The sequence below is a fragment of the Choristoneura fumiferana genome, chromosome 9 (genome assembly GCF_025370935.1).
Source record: "Choristoneura fumiferana chromosome 9, NRCan_CFum_1, whole genome shotgun sequence".
NCBI classification, from domain to species: domain Eukaryota; kingdom Metazoa; phylum Arthropoda; class Insecta; order Lepidoptera; family Tortricidae; genus Choristoneura; species Choristoneura fumiferana.
In genome coordinates, this window is record NC_133480.1 from 4,420,431 (window position 1) to 4,434,967 (window position 14,537).

Sequence of the window (14,537 nt, forward strand, 5' to 3'; positions counted from 1 at the left end):
AGCACTGCGTATCGCCCTTGGTTTAGCACTTGGTCAAATAGTCGTTATCGTATCCAGCTCATTTGTCAGAGAGGAAAAAGTTCACAAGTGATCATGTAGACGACTTCATTATATATACGTTTTAACATTTTAACATTTAGTTGCTTTGTTTTGTTTTGGTTACTTTGAGGTATAAATGTCCTGTTCCATAAATTCTTTCTTCTGACTTAAGCACAACCCTAAGTAGTACTTAAGTCTTAAATCTGTCTAAAGCTGAAACATTTATTGTCCAAAGAGAATCTATAGAAAAAAAGAAAGTCGATATTCTGATTTTTTGTTTGTTGTCAAAACAAAGTGAGTTCTGTATGAGTTAGTACATCCATTATTTCTATGGCAAAATTTCGTTAACATAAGACTCGGTAATTTTCTTAGATCATCTGCTGCTTACTAGTCATTCGTCTCATTGTTGCTAGCCTGTGGACTTCTCAGAGCAGCCCAGTTCATTCAATATTTTTTAAAGATTTGTAAAAAACTTGTGTTTATCTGAGTAGGCCAGCCGAGCCGTTAAGTTATGAGCTCATTAGTAAACATCCGATATCGGATTACGCGTTTGACTGTTAAATACGAGTCGTTGAAACACTATATGAGCTCACTGCTCCCTCAGAAAGTAAACTGACTCCCAAAAAGGTTAAAGTGAGTCTCGTCAGCTGCATCTCACGTTATTTATGTTATGTCGTTTTCTTTTGTGTTTATTGTTGATGTTAGAGATTTATTTTATCCATGCTGGTGTTGTGTATATACATCTGGTTCTTTACAAGATTCATGTTTATCAGAAAGTTCAACATCTTGCAGGTGTATTTTAATTTCATTTCGGAAATCACATTTTTATGCACGGGTATGCTGGCTATGTTATAATTAGAATGTCATTTTAATCTTTTGATCGTTAACTATTACATATTTTAGTAATGTAGTTATGCGTTATTCAGCTTCTCTCATTAACCTACACCTCAGTGTTCTATTTATGCTAAGCAGTACCTATGTTATTCTGTTTTATCTACTTTTATTGAGCACCACGTCGCATCGTGTATTTTTCAATCTAGGAAGCCATATCATATATGACCATGGTTGTATGCAAAATGTTTCGTCAAATTCGTCACTCGAATCACATGAGAACTTTTTAAGGTCAAGATAGACAGCGATTGTTTGAGATGTTCGCAATATGTTGTTATTCTTTTAACGACAAAAGAGTTGAGTAACCATGTTTAAATACCCAGGTGTTGCAGCCCACCCACGTATGTTATTTACTTGTATTAAATATGTATACTTAAATACGTTGAAGGTGACGCGTTAATAAAAAAATATGTGTTAGTAAGTTACAGCTTACTTGTGTTGTGTCTTCGAAATGTGCAATTGCAACTAAATTTGTAGATTTAAGTCAACTTTCATCAACTTCGGTCAACTTTCTTTGTGTGGATAGAATTAGCTATTCTTCTTCTTCGAATATAGAAAGTACGGTACGTTTAGAGCATCTGAAACCTTTGACATGACAGCCATTATCCAAATAAAGATTACATTATCGTTCTTTGAAACTTTTGTATATTTTAGGTATACTTTAGCTTTACTTAAGTTTGTAACAGTTTGACACATTTAATTAAAATTTGAACCTCGCTATTAATGTTATTATTTTTAACTTCTTGTTTTTTGATTAAGTAAGGTAAATGCCAGAGTGCTCGACACGCTAGTGCCCAATAGACGACACCCTGCTGTCATCTCTCTTGCTAATGACATAAGATTGAAGATGCCAACTATTGGGACAGCGACGAGCACTCGTACGTTTACCTTACTGTACCTAATATGTTTTTTTTTTCAGGATTTAGTGCGAAGTGTCCCTACCTACCTACTTCACACCCATCAATCACTACGCCTGTAGGTATCATTTAAACGAGGTATGAATATGATAGTACATACAAATAAACATTGTATATACCGATCCTTTCCCATAGTTAAATTATTATTTTATTAGACATGAAGGTACTTACTAAATAAAACGGGTATTAAAAAAGAAAAAATATTTATACAAAAGGACACCGTATCAACTGCTAAAATTCCTACATAGTCAATTACTATTAATTGACTTGACAACTACTGCATGTTGGAGAATAACCCAAAAGAAAAAGTAAAGTACGTCTTGAAGGCTGATCATAGCAGCAAAATCATTCCATGTCACTTTCACAAATCGCTTGACACACTGACTTGCGTGAATTGCTATACGGGCATCTTCTCACACCAAGTCACCACTTTAAGTGCAACAAGTCGAAATAACAACTTCAATTCAATCCGACACTGTATTCCGAACCACAGACCACGTAATTAATTCCAATCACACGTTGACACTGAACGACACACTAAAACACATGTCTCACTGATTAAAACTAAGTTAATTTTGTGAACATTACGTGGAATTAAAGTAACTTTTTAAAAGTTCGAAAAGAAAGCACCACACACCCGGCCGACCGGATGGCATCCGTGGCCCAACGAGCCGAGCCAAACAAACTAGACTGCTATGTCTGTTGCTGTTTCTTTCCTTCTCGCTCTGCAGACCTCGTAAGAAAAAGCACTTCGAGTCTTCCCCAGCTTTCATTTCAGTTATGACACCATCAACTTAAAAACACACGACAGTTTTACCCGCTATTTAACCTTAAACGTACAACTAATTTGGTCGCATAGTATCGTGACGACAACATTCCACGAGTGTGACAAAGACGGCAATAGTGATGCTTTGAATAGGGTAGTGAAAGGAATGTGCGCGAGTGCGACAGAGATAACGTAACAGCAAAAAAATGGAAGTCAAATCACGTGCGAACATTCCGCGCGTAAACACCGTTACCTGGTTTGCGTGATTACTAACCTTCCCACGTGGGAATTAAGAGTATTTTTATTTGAGTTAAATCTACTAGTGCTGGCATTTGCTTCCGGTGTAATTATTTTGGCGCGAATGAAAATTATTACTCAACCAATCAACGTTTTTCGGGTTCCGTAGCCAAAATGGTAAAAACAGAACCCTTATAGTTTCGCCATGTCTGTCTGTGTCCGTCCGCGGCTTTATTCAGGGACTAACAATGCTATAAAGCTGTAATTTTGCACGCATATATATTATATGTAAACTATGCCGAGTGCCGACAAAATGGTACAATAAAAACTAAAAAAATTTTTTTTTGGTATACGTCCCATAGACGTAAAGTGGGGGTGTTTTTTTTTTCATCCAACCTTGTAGTGTGGGGTATCGTTGGGAAGGTCTTTTATAACCATTAGGTGTTGCTACAACAATTTTTCGATTCAGTGATTTGTTTGCAAAATATTCAACTTTAAAGTGCAAATTTTCATTAAAATCGAGCGTCCCCCACCCCTCTAAAATCTAAACCGGTGGGTGGAAAATTTTTGAAAAAATTCATGATGTTAGTAAGTATATCAAACTTACAAGGAAAACTATAACGGTTACGTTTTCTTAAGAATTATTAATAGTTTAGAAGTAAATAGCAGCCTCAGGTATAAAATATACCTATAAACTTGGAATATTACAAAACACGAAACAATTAGAAAAGTATTTTTTTTTTCGTAATGGCTACGGAACCCTATTTCGGGCGTGTCCGGCACGCTCTTGGCCGGTTTTTCTAACATTAAAGTTACCTTATAAAAACTTACCTTATCGGCTGTACAGATAATTTCTTTGCAATAATTTTGGCATCATTAGCATTATTCCAAACATTGTTGTTATTGATTGTTCTAGTTTTCGACTTAGTTTTTTCGGGAACCTTAGGTTTCAAAGAAGGTGGCAAGATAGTTTCGGTTTTGTCTGGTGTTTTCGGCAATGGTTTAGCTGGTGCATGTGATCGTTTTACTATTTGCAGGACGACATTAGGGCTTTTTAAATCGTGTTGCTTTTTTTACTCCTCCAGGATCCGGAGTCAGCTGGCTCGTTCGAGATATGGATCTTTCTGGTTCAGTTGGCTTATCAACGCGTTTGGAACTCTTCGAACGTAATACCGATTTTTTTAATGTTGATTCCGTTGGGGGTACTACAATTGAAAATTAAGCATATGTAATGTCCATAATGACTTATTGTTCAATAAAAATTTGTAAGTATACAACTGTCTGTGTTGTATATAATCAAAGACGTGGTGTTAAGAAAATCCTGTATGATAGTTTAACTCATAATTATCAAGTTACTGATATTAGGTATGGTTCTAATACGACAAAATATGTGGCAAAACATTGAAATCCGAAAATGTGATTGTGACTAACATAATATCCATCCATCCCAGCCTATATACGTCCCACTGCTGGGCACAGGCCTCCTCTCAGAACAAGAGGGCTTGGGCCATAGTTCCCACGCGGGCCCAGTGCGGATTGGGAACTTATTTTGCTTTTACAATTATTTTTTTTCACTTGTACCCAAATGTGGCTTAAATTATCATACAAGATTTTTTTAACACCATGTATTAGTTCTTTTTCACGTACCTGTCCTAGGTCTATTCCTAGTTACAGGTTTAGTCTCCGCGCTGCCTATTTTGGTGGTTTCTTCGACTGAATAAGACGAACCGGCGGTTGGTACCGCCTTAACACGAGAGCTGAATGTAGTTTTGAAGAAATTGGCCGAAAAGCCTTTCCTTGTCACTGCAGCACTGGAACTACGTTGAGGATAACTAGAAAAAAAAGAAAAACAAAAATGTTGTTACAAGGGGACACCCGGGTTTGAACCGGGGACCTCTCGATCTGCAGTCGAATGCTCTACCACTGAGCTATATCCCCGCTGAGAGAATTGATGAAAATAGCGTACACGTTCTGATAAGTAACGCGCCCTCTCTATGTTCTAGAGCTAACTAAATAATGTTAGACGTGCAAACTAGATGGCGCTGTAAACGTCTTTAACAAAAAAGTGCCTCAAGGTATTTCGACGCTGCATTTACATTATTTGAAATTTAAATACAATAATTTAAACTATTGTACTTACTGGATCCCGGAATTACTAGGCACCCCTGGCGCCTTCTGCTGCATAACCTCCTCTATCTGCAACAAAAATGGCCACTTAAATAATTTTATTCAATTTGATATTTAAAGTTTCTAATTTACAACTAACTAACATCTACTTAAACTATTATTTTGCACATCAGTTAATATTGCCATTTTTTTCTAAAAAAACCTTACTTACTTACTTGATGTTTTAAATACGTGTATGAATATTTTAATAATTTTTTCTTACCATTATTTTGATCACCTATCTATTAAACAAAGTGCACACTCAAATCCTTATCATAATGAGCTACTGTTATAAAAATATCGCATAGTCCATAGTCATATCTTTATCGTGGTATAGAAAGGTAGGTAGGTACATACGCTTTTATATACATAATTAATTACCATTTGAGTACCTATTGATTTTTAATATGCAGACGTTTTTTAAAAATGTGTTACGAGGATTTCACATGGCAGTGACGAAATACGTTTGCGTTTTTTATCTGAATATATTTAATGAATTGATAAATATTTGTCTTATGTGATGTTTTTATTAATAGAACTATTTTCTAGATACGGAATGTTATTAAGAATTATATTTATTATTTTCGCTTTAGGGTCACTAGCGTTTATTTCATATGATTTTCGTGGGCACATTTTCGTCGATATGGTAGATCTGTTACAGTTTCCAGGTTATCTAGTAGAAATACAGGACATCTAAACAATTTATTGAAAATGTCGTCAAATTCAACAGCTCGTTCATAAAAAATGTGACCACGACACGCCACCTATTTTTGTAACACATAATTTCTTGTACCCAAATGGTTGTCTGGAAGAGATCGCTTTTAATCGATAAGACCGCCTATTGTCTACCCTGAATCTAAGTGTTTATATCATAAGTTTTTTGTACTGCTTTATGGTGTGCAATAAAAATATTTGTATTGTATTGTAGGGCTGCTAGATTTGTCGGCAGCCGCAACACTCTAGGACCAGCTTGATCCTCTGGCAATGCGGAGGGATGTTGCATCTCTCTGCATCGTGTACCGCATATATCATTAATGGGGAGTGTTCAGATGAATTGTTCGGATTGTTGCCTGCAGCTTGCTTTTACTACCGTACTTCGCGCAGGCGTCAATCATTTCATCCTCACCACCTTGATGTTTGGTGATCTAGCACCGTCCACGCACGACTAAAGTATGGAAGCTTCCTGGGACAGTGTTTCTGGAGCACAACTTAGGGATCTTTAAAAACCGGCCAAGAGCGTGTCGGACACGCCCAAAATAGGGTTCCGTAGCCATTACGAAAAAATAAGTAATATTTTTCTAAGGACTAATAATTCTCAATCAAACTTAGTCGTTATAGTTTTCCTTGAAAGTTTGATATACTTACTGCCATCTGATTTTTTTCAAATTTTTCCATCCACCGGCTTAGATTTTAGAGGGGGGGGGGACGCTCGATTTTTAACGATTTTTTTTTTGAATTTTTCATAGTACGGTTTTTCAGCATAGTTTACATATACCTACATCCGTGCAAAATTACAGCTCTATCCTAGCATTGATAGTCCCTGAGCAAAGCCGCGGACGGACAGACAGACAGACATGGCGAAACTATAAGGGTTTCGTTTTTGCCATTTTGGCTCCGGAACCCTAAAAACGAGCCTATCGGCCTAAAAGGGCCGGCAACGCACCTGTGATACCCCTCGTGTTGACAGTTGTCCATGGGCGGCGGTGATTGCTTCCCATCAGGTGACCCACATGCTCGTTTTCCCCCTCTTATATATAAAAAAATAAGAAACGATAAAATATCAAGAAAAGAAACGCAGTCCCAAGCCATTTACGCTGTTTGACGGGACATAAAACTGCAAATACATATGTATACCTATATGTACACATAACGTAGTGGTAAACAAACAAATAACCCTTCTTTTGGTCTCAACGTAAAAACGACAAGATGGCAAAGACCGACTCACAAAATACGAAGATTTCTAGCAACACGTATTTATAAATATATACCATGCGTTTCATGCATTTCGCCCTGTGCAGCAAATTCCGCTGTCACAATTTGTCGGTAAAGAACGCACATGTGCGTTTATAGCAGCGGTTCTTAACCTTTTAGTTAGGAGGGACCATTTGGCAAAAGTTCTGTCTTGCCATGGACCACCAACTGTTACTGTTAATAATACACGGTAAAAGTAAAATTGTAAATGAATGAATGGTTGCAAGCGCTACTTGACTGGCTCCGTGGAGACCGTGGACCACCGGTTAAGAACCACTGGTTTATAGCAACCGAAGATGTAACGATGTTAAGTATATAATATTGTGCCCAACAGGATCCTATGATAATCGCATCGATCTTTAACATTTTAGTAAGTTTTTGTAACATATACATTGTGGATTGTTGATTGATATGACCAAGTGGTTAGAGAAGCTGACTACGAAGCTGTCGGGTTTTGGATGTTTAATATGTATTTATCGATATAAAGTATGTTTATCCGTTGCCTAGTATCCATAGTACAATCTGTGCTTAGTTTGGGACTAGGTCAATTGGTGTCAAGTTTCCGATGATTTGATATTATTGTGTATTGAGTATCCTCTTAGCCGGCAGTGAAGCATCAAATTGCCGCCATAAAACGTGTGTTACCTACCACCACAAATTGATATTCCCGTCGTCTTCGAACCCCAGACCACATGGCAGTCATTCCTACTACAACTAAGTACAATCTTTAATGCTCCAATTAATATATAAGTAGGTAATGTAAACAATAACACAGAACTGACAGCGTCAGCTGACGTTAACTAGCAATGACAAAGTCAAAGATATTTTAAACTCTACAGCAAATAATATGATAGGTTTGATACCTAGAAAAGTTTTTTTAAGGATATAATTTTGTTTAAAGGTTCGACCAAACCGCTGCTTAAAAAACAGCTGTAGGTACTAGGTCTGTACCTATCGAGTTTGTAAGTTTTGGGATAAAAATTCGCAAACAATATTCGACCACTTTCTGGTATCCGATTAAGCCTACGGATTAAGCTGTGGCATACGTTAATTCAGTGATAAAATAATAATCTGGTGGTGAGATTCTGGTAGTCCAACTACGATCGTCTCCGCAGCCAGGATGTACAGTCGAGTTCATAAACTTGTGAGCAAAAATTTGATCAAAAATATCTGAACACGCTTCTACGTCGTTAACAATAGAGTCGTGTTCAGATATTTTTGATCAAAATTTTGCTCACAAGTTGATGAACTCGACTGTATCTATAGTTAATGCAAATAAACATTATAATCAGCAAAAAAAATTGTATTTTATTAACAAATCTTATATACCTGTAGGCTTAACACATGTAAATTACATTTTAACACATTTTTATTGGAAACCCTAAACTCAGGACTGCAATTTGTACACTGCCTACACTTATTCTCACTAACCTTCGATTTCCTCCTTACTAAGACACCCATATTAAAGCTGAGAGTCCAGCGTCCAAAACAACACTCCAAAACGAAATGACATCGCACTCGGAGCGACAAAATTTGCAAAATTATTATTTGGTGTAATGACAAAGACGATAGCGTCAGTTTCAAACGGCGAAGCGGGACTGACTTAGTAAAACAAATTAATAATTAATATTTTTGGAAATAACTATGGTAGTTATTTGAAAATATGTATATGCATAAACTTGAGTAAAATAAAAAATGGGTAGTTGGGGTATCTGAAATTTCAGTTTAAAAATGTATAGGTAGTTCAAAAATGGTAATAAAACTGTGCTGAAATTTAAATACAAGTAGAGAATTAAAAAATCTGTGGTCCGTATTTAATTATATCACCTTTGTACATTATATCTCATTGTTTGTCAATTGTTTTGTTTACTTATTTTGTACAATAAAGAGTTTACATACGTACATGTATATGGTCAATTAATTTTATCAACTTCAAAACATATTTTGTAGCAAATAATCAATTTCGAGTGGTATTTTTGAGTGGCATTATTGAACAGTGTATTCAAACTCCGAACGTTCATATTTCGTTCGAATTTCTATAATTCCGGAAACAGAATATCCTCATAAAATGAACGAGTACTCGTACCTACCTTGAAAAGTAGTTAATACTCCCTGTGACGACCGGATGGCCAAGTGGTTAGAGAACCTGACTACGAAACTTGAGGTCCCGGCTTCGATTCCCGGCCGGAGCAGATATTTGTATGAATAATACGAATGTTTGTTCTCGGGTCTTGGATGTTTAATATGTATTTAAGTATGTATTTATCTATATAAGTATGTTTATCCGTTGCCTACTCGTAGTAGCCATAGTACAAGCTTTGCTTAGTTTGGGACTAGGTCAATTTGGTGTCAAGTGTCCCATGATATTCATTTATTTATTTTGTTAAAGAGAAGAGTGCCGTGCCGTCTTTTTCAATTTTACTTAGTGCTGCCACAGTGTAAGAAAATGTAAGTTCTTAAGACTTTGGTGCTGCACATGCACACGGCCTAAAAACAGCGTGGCTTTTATTACTTGCACCCCAATCTAACCACCCACACTCCGCCCTTTGCAGCGTACAAAAACGGTCCAGTCGTTGAACCTTTTTGCTATGATATCATTAATAATTTATATGCAAGTATCACCCGTTCAAATATTAACTCGTAAATATAATTTACAAGTATTATATCCACCGTAATAACCCGAGGTACTAAGATCCAATTCAGAGGAGGTGGTTCTCAAAGCAAAATGTCCTCGTTGAAAAAACGACCGTAAGTTAGTAAGCAATCAGAGTGTTTAACTCCAACGTCAAGTCTGTTCTAGTACGGATGCGAGACATGTTTTGTAAGGAAGGACTGAAGGATCGTTTGAAGGTGTTTGTTAACAAATGCCTGAGGCGTATCCTTGGAATTTTTTGACCTCAGACTATCTCAAACGTTAGACTGTGGCAAATGACTGACGGAGCCAGTAAGCCGAGAAGCCGGCTGGAAGAAGCCGCGTAAGATCGAGCCAAATGGAAAACTCTTCTACGATCTATGTCCCTAGTGAGGGATAACAGAGATCACATCATCATCATCATTATCCACTAGTTGTGGCCCGCGATTTTGCGTCGTCAAAGAATTCGCGGAAACTACGAAAGTTTTCGGGATATAAACTATTTGTTTAAGTATACTAGACGACCAGATGGCCTAGTGGTTAGAAAACCTGACTACGAAGCTTGAGGTCCCGGGTTCGATTCCCGTGTCGGGGCAGATATTTGTATGAAAAATACGAATGTTTGTTCTCGGTCTTGGGTGTTTAATATGTATTTAAGTATGTATCTATATCTATATAATTATATTTATCCGTTGCTTAGTACCCATAACACAAGCTTTGCTAAGCTTACTTTGGGACTAGGTCAATTGGTGTGAATTGTCCCGTGATATTTATTTATTTATTTATTATTATTATTATACTAGTTTACTATCGCGGGTAGATACCAAACACAACTAACTAGGGTCTTCTTTTTATCCTTATCCCGATACTCCGACGGAAATCGCGAAATCTCAACTACTCTGTCTAAAGATTAAATTGCGCATGGGTTTTCTTCATACAGCGCAAATAAAATTCAGGAATATCAATTCAACTGGAAAACCCCGCGCGAACCCCATAAACCGCTATAGGTAGAGTCATTCACGATGACGCGTGTGTCTAATTTTGATAAAATCACGCGTCTTCGTGGATGGCACTAGGTATAGTTAGACTAAACAATACGGTATTTGACTATTTTGTATATGTTTTATAAATTAAAAGTACACAATTCCTGTTATCGAATAGAAAAACAATTTTTAAGCTACCTTTACAAATAACAAAGTTATACAGGTTTGAAATTCAAGATTAGATAGAGAAAGACATACTGGCATGTGACGTGACACGCCAGTACCGTCATACTTGCTGCATAGAGAAAAGCGTTTGAGAAAGAGACAGGTATAAAGATTTTTCAAAAAATCACTTTAAATCGAATTTTCAACCGATTTAAATTTTCTCTTCGCTAAACACTCTCTGTATATCTATATTTTCATAATTAAATTAAGATATGGCAAAATCAGGAGTTGTCAAATACCGTATTCTTATTTCAATCGATCAGAATGACAATCTTAACGTTTTTAATGTTGTCAGCCACAAAAATGGCCCTGAATAGGTCTTTAACCCACAGAAGGGTGGCAGAGTGTTGAGTCACGTTTGGGTGTATGGGGGTGAGGCTAGACACTAGTTGGCGCCATTTACATGTGTCTGGCCTTACACCACGAAGTTCGATTTTCCTGTCCTGCTCACACTATTGGTAAGTATTTAAAATAGGTGTAAGATCCCTCATACACGGTGTAATAATTTGGAATTTCGAAGTAACTGGCCCTAGGCCTTGGTCCTAGAGGACAGTGGTTTCGTCATTATTTCAAAATGTTATGAAATGGGTTTTCGCATACTCCAAGAGGAAAGATACGGATCCATTAAGACTCCATGTGTCCGTTCTGTCTGCCATAATTAATTCGCTATACGAATATAATTGATTATTTATATTTGAGTTTGATTTAATTTAGTAGGTGTAAGTGTAAAGGACAATTTCTTTCTTGTACTGCAATTCTAAGATTAATCTGTCATCTACCAGGATAACAGGATCGAAGGATTTTGGGCACAAATTTGTGCCTCTGGGAGAGGACAGGTTAAGGATATAGGGTAGACTTCAAAATAAGACTTTACTAATTTCCTTTAGCAGACTTGTCTGATACATTCTTTTTGAATAGAGAATTTTTTAACTGGATAAATTGGATGGTTTTCGGTGTGCAGTCTCATCGATTCAGTATAATAATAATAATTCTTTATTTCCATAAAAAAGCACAAGTATCTTAGACTAATATATGTAGTAACTAGATAAAATCGTAAATAAAGTGGGCCACAGCTGCCAAACTAGGTGTAAACCTGTATTTCAGCAGTCGGAGCTCTTGCAAGAGGTCCATAAATGTGCTGATATCTAACAACAACATAATCCCTTGTCTAAAGGATTAGAATAGAGAGAACATCATATTATGTATCATCATCATCATCATCATCATGTCAGCCGAAAGACGTCCACTGCTGGACATAGGCCTCCCCCAAGGCTCTCCACTCAGACCGATCTTGTGCTTTCCGCATCCACCGCGATCCCGCGATCTTAACCAAGTCGTCGCTCCATCTTGTTGGAGGCTTACCGACAGCTCGTCTCCCGGTCCGCGGACGCCATTCGAGAACCTATTATGTATAACTTAACAGAACTAAAAATGAGAAATAGCAAAAGTTCCTCAGTTTCCCCATAAGTAAATTTTTTTAGCAAGTTTTTTATTAGTATGTTTCTATAAGATCAAAATAATTGCGATTTCCATATTGGAATATCAAGTGTGATACTAGAAGAGGTGGGGAGATTTAACAGTGATTAAAATTAGTGTAGGGGAGACCGGGTACAAAGGTAACACAAGTCGAAAGTAACAACGGCTTTGTAGAGTTATGAAGTGATCAAAATGCCACATGAGGTCGTCATCAGCCAAATTTGTGGTCTAGCTCCCTAAAGTTGATAATCGTTTGCATCTCATAAAACAATAATGCCAATAGACGTGTCTGTCAACTTGAAAGTTCGACTTTCGCGACAATATTCATTTGATAGGAACTTGTTTAAAAATTGATAGACCACTTATTTGGTTGATGGTACATAGCTAGCAAATACGAATCATTTCTCTGCTTGTGACCAGGTATCACCCTATTATACCGGGTGTGGCCTGTAATATGAGCAACTAATGAAAACATAGATCATACTCCTCAGTCCTCAAACTGAACAACATTAGTTCAGCTACTTTAAAAAATAATTAGTTTACGAATTTTTATTACACTTTTAAGTTTATTCGAAGAAGCAATATAAGCGAAATGTTTGATGTTTGTAGCGTGAGAGGCGACGTCAGTCGTGTTCTAGGATGGCGTACATTGATAGCAGTATTTAATTTGTATGAAAGAACAAAAATTCAAAGACCATTACTTTTAAAAGTCGCTGAAGTAATGTTGTTCAGTTTGACGAGGACTATGTTTTAATTTTTTGTTCGTATTACAGACCACACCCGGTATAGGCAGTGCCACCAGATTTCAGGTCACGTACACAAGAACATGTCGTGTAATGACAGCAGGATTTTGACATTTACTCATTCATTTCATTCATTCTCCTTGTGTGCAAACATTCACTTCAATTCTCGTACCACTGCCTATACGAGCCCTGATTTGTGAATGGCATTACCACGCTCCGTTTAAGAGTACCTAACCTACTATAAATTGCCTTGAAAATAAAGCCATTGGTTGGCGTAGTAAGTACAGGTACCACTCATTGTAAACATTAAAGGCCAAATAGACTAATCTTTACGATAGATAAGACGTGGAGTACCCACAAGGTTAACTTTCGGTAGGTGCGATTGTGCGAAAGCCGTTTTATCACGTTTGCTTTGAATAAAGGAAAAGAATGAAGGAATAAGATAACTAGTAGAGTAGCTGTAGAGAACGTAGTGGAATAGAGAAACTTCACCTTGTTTAGGGTTTCGTAGATAAAGGGGCAATAACTGACACCTTAGTTTCACCATGTCTAATAATCTGTCTTGTTTTTCTTTTCACCGCTTAGGTATTCAATTGTAAGATTGTAACGCATGCAATGTACCTAATGAATGACGAGATGATGTTATATTTGTAAGGGAGTTGATTTGGGTTCAAGCGCTGGAGAAAATATCCTCGATCCATTTGATAAGAAATTAGGTACACCTGTATATTTCTGGCAAAGAGAATATAAAGTGGCCTGTCTTAGTCATCTGTGCACGCGTCTTAGTAATTACTGTTTCACTTATTTTCCTGCAAAAGTGACATGGTACGACATAAGGATAGTAGCCATTTACGTTCATTTGTGTATTCAAGTCTCATTACCGTGTCGTGTCACTAGTGCGAAAAAAGCTGCACGTTTAGACTGGCGCACAGAAAAATGAGAATGAATGTAAAGTTGGTTTTCTCCATTCAACTGAACTTCATTGATTTCTTGTATCAAATGAAAGCTACACTAAAATTCAATTAAATAACACCTTTATAACGTTTACACATTATTGCAAGCTGACATGCAAGCAACGCAATGCAAAATGAGTTTTAGAGTTCAGAAGGCAAAATGGCAAAAGCGGCCTGTTTCGGCATGTCCATCGGTCGGTCTGTCCGCGGCTTAAGTATTATCTTAATTAGAGACTTAATATTAGTACACTGTGATTTTAATTTGGCATAAATGTAGTATAATAAACACGCCGACAAATTGGTAAAATAAAGTTTTGACAAAAAAGTGGGGTGAACAGAATATCGTATTCTCGCCTACTCCATGTGAGGTTGGTATCGCTGAAGATCTTTAAAAAATACTGCAGGTTCGCAAAAATCATTTTTTTAGTATTCCGTACCTCAAGAGGAAAAAACGGAACCCTAATACGATCACTTTGTTGTCCGTCCGTCATATCGACCACTTATCGTAATTAGTAACTGTTTTACCGACAGTTTTAGC

At 36.9% G+C, this 14,537-nt stretch overlaps 1 protein-coding gene and 1 non-coding gene across 24 annotated transcripts in view; both read right to left on the reverse strand.

The window, feature by feature from the left end:
• Window positions 1-14,537, reverse strand: part of spdi (sperm antigen with calponin homology and coiled-coil domains split discs) — a 94,674-nt gene that overhangs the window by 35,156 nt on the left and 44,981 nt on the right. For 3 of the 23 annotated variants that reach the window (XM_074091962.1, XM_074091959.1, XM_074091960.1), the window contains exon 1: window positions 2,343-2,529. The exons of 9 other annotated variants lie outside the window; for them this stretch is intronic. The gene's annotated coding sequence lies outside the window, so the exon portion shown is untranslated. Of the gene's footprint in view, window positions 1-2,164; window positions 2,188-2,232; window positions 2,530-14,537 lie in introns of those variants that run through there. 11 more of the 23 variants (XM_074091958.1, XM_074091964.1, XM_074091963.1 and 8 more) reach the window with 9 other exon arrangements.
• On the reverse strand, window positions 4,717-4,788 carry TRNAC-GCA (transfer RNA cysteine (anticodon GCA)). Its single transcript has one exon. It is a non-coding gene; the product is annotated as a tRNA-Cys (tRNA).